General features: G+C 43.3%; 1 long non-coding RNA gene across 1 annotated transcript; it reads right to left on the minus strand.

Moving 5' to 3' along the window:
• Nucleotides 1-351: 351 nt before the first annotated feature.
• Nucleotides 352-9,971, minus strand: LOC120406212. Its single transcript, XR_005599140.1, has 3 exons — nt 9,748-9,971; nt 4,408-4,528; nt 352-585 (listed from the first exon to the last, which is right to left on the minus strand). It is a non-coding gene; the product is annotated as an uncharacterized LOC120406212 (long non-coding RNA).
• Between the last annotated feature and the right edge of the window lie 364 nt (nt 9,972-10,335).

A 10,335-nucleotide genomic window follows, 5' to 3' on the forward strand; every position in this document is an offset into this window, starting at 1 on the left:
CCCTAAACATTTGTACAGTAGTTTTTATTCATTTTACTAAGGCATTGCAGCTGATAACATTACTGTTTCAATTTAAGATTCAGACCCAGGACTGTGCTATAGATCCAAAGATGTTGGCTGAAAAGTTAAGTTCCATTTGATACTTGTGTGGGTAGCAGAAAAAGATACAGGATACCCCCTCCCATTTAAACAAAAGGATTATTTTAAACTATGCAGAAGGGAGGTAAAACAAGTGATTAGCTACCAGATAAACAGACCCTTATACGGAATGTTTCTTTCAGGGCAATAGGACTTTTCTTGCAACAAGTAATGCAGCATTTTTATAGCTCCAGTGGGGTTTGTGGGTGCTTGGCACGCCTGAAAAATCAGGCCACTTAAATTTAGGTACATAAAATACAAATTTAGAAGCAAAACTCTTGGCAATCAGGTTTGAAAGTGTTGCCACATTTATAGTCTTATCTCTAGTGGCAAATGCATTGCAGAAAAGTTATATTGTTGCTCCTTCTTCCAACTCGAGTATGTCATTCTGACACTAGTGTCACCCCTTGCCAGTAGTGGATGTCCAGGGCTTTGCAGGTCAGCTTCCTAGTGGAGGATAAATCAGCAACACAGAGTCTGGGTATACTCTAAATGTAACTTGTTTTATTTACACACATACCCGAGTCCTCAAACACAGATTGTCTTGTGAGAACTGGAAACGCACTTTGTCTCAAGAATAGACTCTAATCAGAGACCAAGGCAGAAAGCGAACTCTCTTACTAGTCACACAGCTCCCTCTCCTTGAACTATTGCCTCTACGCAAAATCTGCCATATCAAAAATGAACTATCACAGCATGTCTTCCCAAGACTGAAATTTTTCTTACACACCAAGAAAAAGAACTTGGAAGACTACATGTAAGAGCACCATCTAATGATGCCTGCTGCAACAATATAATTTTTGACACAATATGGAAGCCTAAGACTGGAAACTAGTTTCCAACCTTATTTAATAAATCCTAAAGTATCCAATATTCAAACATTTTTTTAAAGATAGCTAGATTAGATCGATCCTTTTCACACCTGTCACATCTGCATCAAGTGTCAAACCCCAGCTATCTTTACAAATCTCAAGCAAATGAGATTTTTGAAGTGGATTTGGCATACTGAGGGGCCATGCGGGTACCCTTTATGGCTGACTTAGAACAACGCTTCCTTAGCTCTCGTTCCCCAACGCCCCTACTCTACTTGCGCTACATTGATGACATCTTCATCATCTGGACTCATGGAAAAGAAGCCCTCGAGGAATTCCACTGTGATTTTAACAATTTCCATCCCACCATCAACCTCAGCCTAGACCAATCCACACAAGCGGTCCATTTCCTAGACACTACTGTGCTAATAAACGATGGTCACATAAATACCACCCTATACCGGAAACCCACTGACCGCTATACTTACTTAAATGCCTCCAGCTTCCATCCCGGACACACCACACCATTGTCTACAGCCAAGCTCTAAGATACAACCGTATTTGCTCCAATCCCTCAGACAGAGATAAACACCTACAAGATCTCTATCAAGCATTCTTAAAACTACAATACCCACCTGCTGAAGTGAAAAAACAGATTGACAGAGCCAGAAGAGTACCCAGAAGCCACCTACTACAGGACAGGCCTAAAAAAGAAAATAACAGAACGCCACTAGCCATCACCTACAGCCCCCAACTAAAACCTCTCCAGCGCATCATCAAAGATTTACAACCTATCCTTAAAGATGATCCCTCACTCTCACAGATCTTGGGAGACAGGCCAGTCCTCGCTTATAGACAGCCTCCCAACCTGAAGCAAATACTCACCAGCAACCGCACACCATACAACATAAACACTAACCCAGGAACCTATCTTTGCAACAAAGCCCGATGCCAACTCTGTCCACATATCCATTCAAGTGACACCATCATAGGACCTAATCACATCAGACACGCCATCAGGGGCTCGTACACCTGCACATCTACCAACGTGATATATGCCATCATGTGCCAGCAATGCCCCTCTGCCATGTACATTGGCCAAACTGGACAGTCTCTACGCAAAAGAATAAATGGACACAAATCTGACATCAGGAATCATAACATTCAAAAACCAGTGGGAGAACACTTCAACCTCTCTAACCACTCAGTGACAGACTTGAAGGTGGCAATTTTGCAACAAAAAAACTTCAAAAACAGACTCCAAAGAGAAACTGCTGAACTTGAATTAATATGCAAACTAGATACAATTAACTGTGGCCTAAACAGAGACTGGGAATGGTTGGGTCATTACACTAATTGAATCTATTTCCCTATGTTAAGTTCTCCTCACACCTTCTATGGGCCATCTTAATTATCACTTCAAAAAGTTTTTTTTCCTCCTGCTGATGATAGCTCATCTCAATTGATTAGACTCTTCCTGTTGGTATGCATACTTCCACCTTTTCATGTTCTCTGTATGTATAAATATCTCCTGTCTGCGTGTTCCATTCTATGCATCCGAAGAAGTGAGCTGCAGCTCACGAAAGCTCATGCTAAAATATATTTGTTAGTCTTTAAGGTGCCACAAGTACTCCTGTTCTTTTTGCAGATACAGACTAACACGGCTGCTACTCTGAAACCTATCATCTTCCTAGGTTGCAAATGGGTAGTTTTCCTTCAGCAGACTGCTACCTACACAGAATTGTCTATTAACTGCTCTTTTCATGTTAGATGAGCGAAAAAATTCCAATGTAACTCTATAGTCATATATTATACCATAAATATTACAATTATTTTTATTGGGATAGCACCTAGCGACCCCATATCAACAATGACGGCATCACTGCGCTAGGCACTGTACAGACATACACAACAAGAAGACTGTTCCTGCCCAAAGACCTATCCATACAGTATAAGCCATTTCAAATGATCAATTTTTACTTTCAATCCAAATCATTTAGGTTACTCTTATGAAGCAAGAAGTCCCACTGATGCCACTGGGACTATTCATGAGAGTTCCCACTCACCAAAGTGAGTAAAATGCTTAATAAACTGTACCTCAGATATTTTACGCCACCTTGGATGAGTTTTGTAAGAACTTACTCTATAATTGGCTCATTTGCATATAATACAACAATTATTATTCTCTTACCATGTTACCAGTAGGCAATTATTACTGATCCTTTATTAAAGGAAGTACATGCTGGCTTCCTTATGTATTTTAGGAGTCTGGAGACATCTGCCTACGCAGCCTACCCACATTCAAGATTTCCAATTGCCATCACACCTCAACTCTTAACTGCAATGTGATAATTTTACATTGTGAACTTCTTACGGCAGGAAATTTATTTTCTAAGCTTCCCATTCGGACTTAAAATATCAACTCAAACATGAGTTCATTCAGTTACAGATCCCTGGGCTCTGTAGTTTGTATTATCCTTTGTATGGGAATTCATAGCTTGATGCACAAGTATTTTGAAAACTATTCCATATTGTTAACATTTCCACAGGCATAACCTAAAACAGATTTGAACTCATAACAATTAGTTTAAATCAAGTCCAACTTTGTGTACTATTCCTATATTAACAGATTCCACTTCTAATCTTTTGACCTCCAAGTTAATGGAAATGTCAGAATGGCTCTCTTTCCACAACTCATTTGTGTACATATTAAAAACACAAACATTCAAACAACAAACATTACCCTACACCTAGGTCCGTTATCAGAGACAATAACTGAACACAACAGTGATATTTCCAAAGAGATTTTTAAACATTTATAAAAAAACACTTTTATATAAAACAAATATTACATAAGTAGAAATTATTAAATCTGGTAGAAGAAGTAGAATCAGGTTTGGCAATACTTCAGTGTATAATATTTTTACACTACAAACTACAGTACACCTAACATGTATTTAAATAAAATAAAATAAAAAGCCAAAATCATATTTAATACTTTTAATAAAAGTGGTGATTTAGAGCTCTATCCTGAAGGGGGCAGAGCACTTTCACTAAAAAGGTGCTCAGCATTCTGTCAGATCAGACCCACAGACTTAAAATTTCATTTTATAGACTTGATACCATGAGGTCCTCAATTCTAGCTGATTTAATAAAAAAATTAAGCATATTCAGAGTTTCACAAAAATCAGGCATTTACCTTACTTCTGCAGAGGAAAATAAAGAATTGCACAGCAACAGGTATAAGGAAGCCAGAATATCTATTTACATTCACTCACCTCCTTTTCACCGTTCAACTATTTATTTGTATTTCTTGCTCATATTTCTTCCCTTGTAAATTGACTATACATGTTAACTACTTTGTACATAAATTCTTCCTCAACTGTTTTCTCCCTTAAACCTTCAAAGGATTCTGTTAAGGTAGTTCTCATAATTTATAAGAATATATTTTACTCACTGTTTATAGCAACCGCTTGGAAGATTGAAACAGAAATCAGCTGCCATAATCTGTTCCCCTTCCATTTCATGTGCAGACTGGTTACTGTAGAGCTCTTCATAAATTCTGGGCTGTGTTTTTTCTTTAAAATAAAATAAATAGTGGCACTTTAGCATATTTTTTTCTTCAATAATCTCAGAATTTACAAAATGACTTAAGCAGGGAAAAGTACTTGTAGTTTCAGTGGTAGCCGTGTTAGTCTGTAATAGCAAAAAAAAAACGAGGAGTCCTTGTGGCACTTTAGAGACTAACGAATTTATTTGGACATAAGCTTTCGTGGGCTAGAACCCACTTCATCAGATGTATGAAGTAAAAAATACAGAAGCAGGTATAAATACATGAAAGAATGGGGGTTGCTTTACCAAGTGTTAGGTCAATCTAACAAGATAAATCAATTAACAGCAGGATACCAAGGGAGGAAAAATAACTTTTGAAGTAGTAAGAAAGTGGCCCATTACAGACAGTTGACAAGAAGGTGTGAGTAACAATTTCCCCAATACTAATTTCTCCCTACTAAGTTTAGGTTTTGTAAAGATTGGGAGTGGTTGAGTCATTATTCAGGCCTAATCTGATGGTATCTAGTTTGCAAATTAATTCCAGTTCTGCAGCTTCATGTTGGAGTCTGTTTTTGAAGTTTTTTTGTTGAAGAATTGCCACTTTGAGGTCTGTTATTAAATGACCAGAGAGATGGAAGTGTTCTCCTACTGGTTTTTGAATGTTATGATTCCTGATGTCAGATCTGTGTCCATTTTATTCTTTTGCATAGAGACTGTCCGATTTGGCCAATGTACATGGCAGAGGGGCATTGCTGGCACATGATGGCATATATCACATTGGCAGATGTGCAGGTGAATGAGCCCTGGATTGTGTGGCTGATGTGGTTAGGTCCTATGATGGTGTCCCTTGAATAGATATGTGGACAGAGTTGGCACCGGGGTTTGTAGCTGGGTTTGGTTCCTGGGTTGGTGTTTTTGTTGTGTGGTGTGTAGTTGCTGATGAGTATTTGCTTCAGGTTGGGGGGCTGTCTGTAAGCAAGGACTGGCCTGTCTCCCAAGGTCTGTGAGACTGAGGGATAGGTTGTAGATCCTTGAGTGTATCTTTTCACAGATTCTTCATACTTTTGCAGACCTCAATCAGATATACTTCATCTGCTTGCTGGAGAACACATACCTAGTTTCCTCTAGTATTTTAAATAACTACAATATTGAAGCCTTAATCACTGTATAGTATTGTCAACTCTTGCAGTTTTATTAAGAATCTCATGATATTTGGTATTTTTATAAAGCCTGAGCTCCTGGAGTCTAGTGATTATAGAAATCACAAGTCTCTAAACCTCACGGTTACAGGTAAAAATTTGAAAACATGAACTGAATGAACCATAAAAACACCTCAAAAACATTGACATTAAAAAATATAATTAAAAAATATCACACGACTTCTTACTCCTGGGGGAATTCTGCACCAAAAAATTAAAATTCTGTACACAATGTTTTAAAATTCTGCAAATTTTATTTGTCAAAATAACATTATATAATCACACCACTTTCAATTATTTGGGTAATTTATTTGAAAATATCTGTCAGCAAGTAGGTCTGTAACAATACAAACACACAAAAATTCCCCCAGGAGTATATAATTAAAGAAACCCCTATGACAACCCAGTTCCTGCTTCTCTGCCTCCTCTCCCTCAGAGCCCAGCCGGAGGCCAGACACTCACACCTAGGGTGACCAGACAGCAAATGTGAAAAATCGGGACAGGGTGTGGGGGGTAATAGGAGCCTATATAAGAAAAAAAAAAACCAAAATTGGGACTGTCCCTATAAAATCAGGACATCTGGTCACTCTACTCACACCCCTCTCCCAGTCGCTCCCTCCCCCACAAGCCCAGACACTCATACAGCCCCTGCCCCCCCAGAGCCCAGGGATTCAGAGGGAGAAACAGCCGGATGCTGGGTCCCAGGATTGCACAGAGTTTCCTACACACCACTGCCTTCTTCCTTTAGAGCATGCTGGGAACTGCAGCTACTGGGAACCCTCCAGTTCCCTCCCCCTCCCCCCAGCCTTGTCTTCTATTTGTAATCCGGGCTCTGCCAGGTCCAGCAGCCCCTACTGGCAGCCAACATCTCTGCCGGGGGGAGGAAACTCTGCCCACCTCACATTAATTTCTGCAAAATTCTGCATTGCAGTGGTGCAGAATTCCCACAGGAGTAACTTATTAATGCTTGAGGTTGGTAATGCTACTTATGCATGTGTTTATATTTACATGAGTAGTCCCAATGAAATCAATGGGACTACATACGCCTGTAAGACTGTCAAGACCAGGGATTCTCAGATTTTTGTACTGGTGACCCCTTTCACATACCATGCCTCTGAGTGCGACCCCCCCTTATACATTAAAAACACTTTTTTTTAATATTTAAGACCATTATAAATGCTGGAGGCAAAGTGGGGTTTGGGGTGGAGGTTAACAGCTTGCGATCCCCCATGCAATAACCTCGCGACCCCCTGAGGGGTCCCAACTAGCATTCTGGTTGTCCAATAAGGCAATCAAAACCTTCCTTAATGAAATCCTTGTGGCATTCTGCTATTTATCTATTACCAACCAAAAATGCTTATACCCACATTAAGCATCTTTCTTCAGTATTAAAGATTATACGTAATCACTCTAGTACAGGGGTAGGCAACCTATGGCATGTGTGCCGAAGGCGGCACGTGAGCTGATTTTCAGTGGCACTCAGAGTGCCCAGATCCTGGCCACCAGTCCGGGTTGCTTGCATTTTAATTTTAAATGAAGCTTCTTAAACATTTTAAAAACCTTATTTACTTTACATACAACAACAGTTTAGTTATATATTATAGACTTAGAGAAAGAGACCTTCTAAAAACATTAAAATGTATGACTGGCACACGAAACCTTAAATTAGAGTGAATAAATGAAGACTCGGCGCACCACTTCTGAAAGGTTGCCAACCCCTGCTCTAGTAGCTTGCCCACATGCACACACACACACTCTCTTACTCTGTCTTTATAATAGACCTTTGGAATACCAGTCACACCTCTAAGATAGGGTTTTTTAATTTTCACACCCTTTATAATGCCTGTTAAAAACACACACTCCTACCCATGAAAGATTATGTTAATGTAAATAATGACTTGATTAAATCCACTCCCTTATCCACCCAACCCAAAGGGGAAAACAAATTGAAACTGAGCCTTTAAAGGTGACTTGCAAAAGCTACTTGAAGATTAAATTTAAAATGTGTAAAATCCCAAATTATTAATAAAAATGTTTTCATCTAAATAAGCACCTTTTAACATAAAATATTTGTAACTCAATCCTTATACCTGCCAAGACAAGTTAAGGATTCTATGTTTTTCTTGCAACAGACGTTTCTTTTGAATGGGAAAAAGAATCTTGAACTCAAGTCTCAGCAGGAAAGTGAAAGGAGAAAGCAACTGAAAAATAAAAGTATTCCAAGTGTTGAAATTTTGAAGGAAAGGGATTTTTCTGGAATCACACACCATCTCACCCTGAGGTCACTGTAAACCACTCTCAAAAAGAAACTGGAAATGGCTTGCTCCTAGGCTTGTCTGCTATTCTGCTAGAAAACAACATATTTTATATTTATGGCACACACCAGCTATAACATTCATAGCATCACTCAGACAGCCAGAAAACGTTAAAACATGACAATATGAAATCACAAATGAAACACAGCCACTGCGCCATTCCTTACATTTCATAGCTCCTTTTAAGAAAAAGGGGGCATTTTGCAGCTAATGTAACAGAGAAGGGGGAAGGGGGAAATAAAAACTTAACCTATTTGACCATGCAAATCCTGAAATCAAAAATCCCTACTCCATCTGATTATAGAGGATGTGATTATTGCAATTCAGGGAATCAGCTGCTTGGCAACACGCTCTCTTTTCCCCCCACCCCCCTCCTTTAAGTGACTACCTCAAGTATTCCTTCCCTACATGGAGAGGGCAAGCATGCTGCCTGTCCAGTGCTCTCAAACACTGCTAGTAAGAGACCAAGGTTGGTTTCAGACTTTCATCCTCACAAAATCAAAGTGGCCATATGGCTGTACTAAAAGTCACTAACATTTGATGGCTATTTGGTGGTTTATTTAGGCAAACCAAGTTTATGTTCTCCGTCTATTTCCTAGCAGAAATATCACAAAAGCCACAATTGGCACCCTTGTGTGACAGTGGTCTCCAGAGGATGGCAAAATACCTTCTAAACTCAGACTGAAGCTCCCAGTACATTTTACCAGGACTGTTCCTGCTGGTTGATATCCTCCATCCCACATATAGCATAAAAATTTAGTTACTAATAAAAATTGAAAAAGAAAAAATTCTACACACATTCTCTAACTCGCATGCACAGATTTTTTTTTTAAACAAACAACTTTTTGCATGCTTCCTTACTTGCACAGGAGTCAGACGGGGGCTTGGAGTACTATGGAGATCCCATGTATCTTAATTCCAGATAATCCCCCTTGACACATCCTGTCTAACTCCTCTCCCCGTGGAGAGATTTTGAGCACCGGTAGGACAAGCTGGAGCCTGACGATGAAGTCAAGCCCCTGACTGCCTGTTTCCACGGCCCCTCTTCACTTGTTGAGCCCTCAGCCAGCCCCGCAGGTAGCAGGGGACGCGTTTTTCTTGTCAAACCAGGGGAGCAGGCCCAGGGTTTCGCAGCAGCAGCGAAGGCTGACGTTGCACATGTAGGTCAAGGACCCGCCGACCCCCCACCTACTCACGCGGCGGACACACGACTCCCGCCACTAGCAAAACCTGCCTCGCCCAGTCACTCGGCCCCTCCAGCCCCGCACCTTCCCCCAGGTGCGCACGGCGCCTCCCGAGCCGGCAAGAGCCGTTCGCTTCTGGATGCACCACGAAGGGGCAGCCTGGGTGCCAGGGCGCCGAGCCCCCTGCGGCGCGTCCCGGCTGCAGTCCCCGTTTCCATCCCCGTTCTTCCACCGACCTCCAGGGACACGCGCCGACCTCTGCGGGGCGGCCGGGTGACCCCGCGCGGCGGCGGCGGCGGCTGTCGGGGGGCCACGGCAAAGTCTCTGGGGCACAGCGCCACGTTCACACCGAGCGCAGCCCCGGCCCCGCGCGCACCGCCCGCCGAGAGCGCGACACCCGCCCTCGGGACGGGACGGGACAGGACAAGGCGGCGAAGGGGCCGCGGCCGCCCCACAACACTCGCGTGTGGGAGGGAGGGAGGGAGGGAGAGACGGCGAGCCCGGCCGCCTGAGCCCGAGCCCGAGAGCCAGGCTGCCCCGCCAGTACCGTGAGCGCCGCTGCCCCGCCACGGCGCCGGCCCCGGCCCCTCGGACGTCCCGGGCCGCACGGGGGCGAATCAGTTCTGGAGGCGGCGAAGTTCGGCTCACGCGCTCAACCGTCCCCGCGCGCGAGCCCACCAGCCCCAGCCCGTCTCGCGCTGGGTCGGGGGAGGCTGGCTGACAGGTACCGGAAATGAGGCACTGGCACACACCTCCCGCCACGGCCGCCTGCCATTGGCCGCGCGCGGGGAGCGACTGGGGGAGGAGGGGACGGACTGTCCCGGGCCGGGAGCCCAGATCCCGTGTGGTGTGACCCGCCCCGGCCCCGAGGCCCGCTCCTCCGCAGCACCCCGGTTCCCTGCCCCCCGCCCCAGCGTGACACCCCCTGCAGCCCAAGACAGTGGGACTGGAACCGGGGTGTGTGGCTGCACCCCCTGCTTGAAGCAGTTTCAATCATCTACAGGGTTTACAGCTTGGTTCAATGGCTCTCGGCACCCCTCACTATACAAATCGTTCCAATGCCAGTGCCCCCAGCAACACAACACAGCTCACCTGCACACAGAGCACTAGCCCGGAAACTACAGCGACACTGTCA

The sequence above is a fragment of the Mauremys reevesii genome, linkage group 1 (genome assembly GCF_016161935.1).
Source record: "Mauremys reevesii isolate NIE-2019 linkage group 1, ASM1616193v1, whole genome shotgun sequence".
NCBI classification, from domain to species: Eukaryota; Metazoa; Chordata; order Testudines; family Geoemydidae; genus Mauremys; species Mauremys reevesii.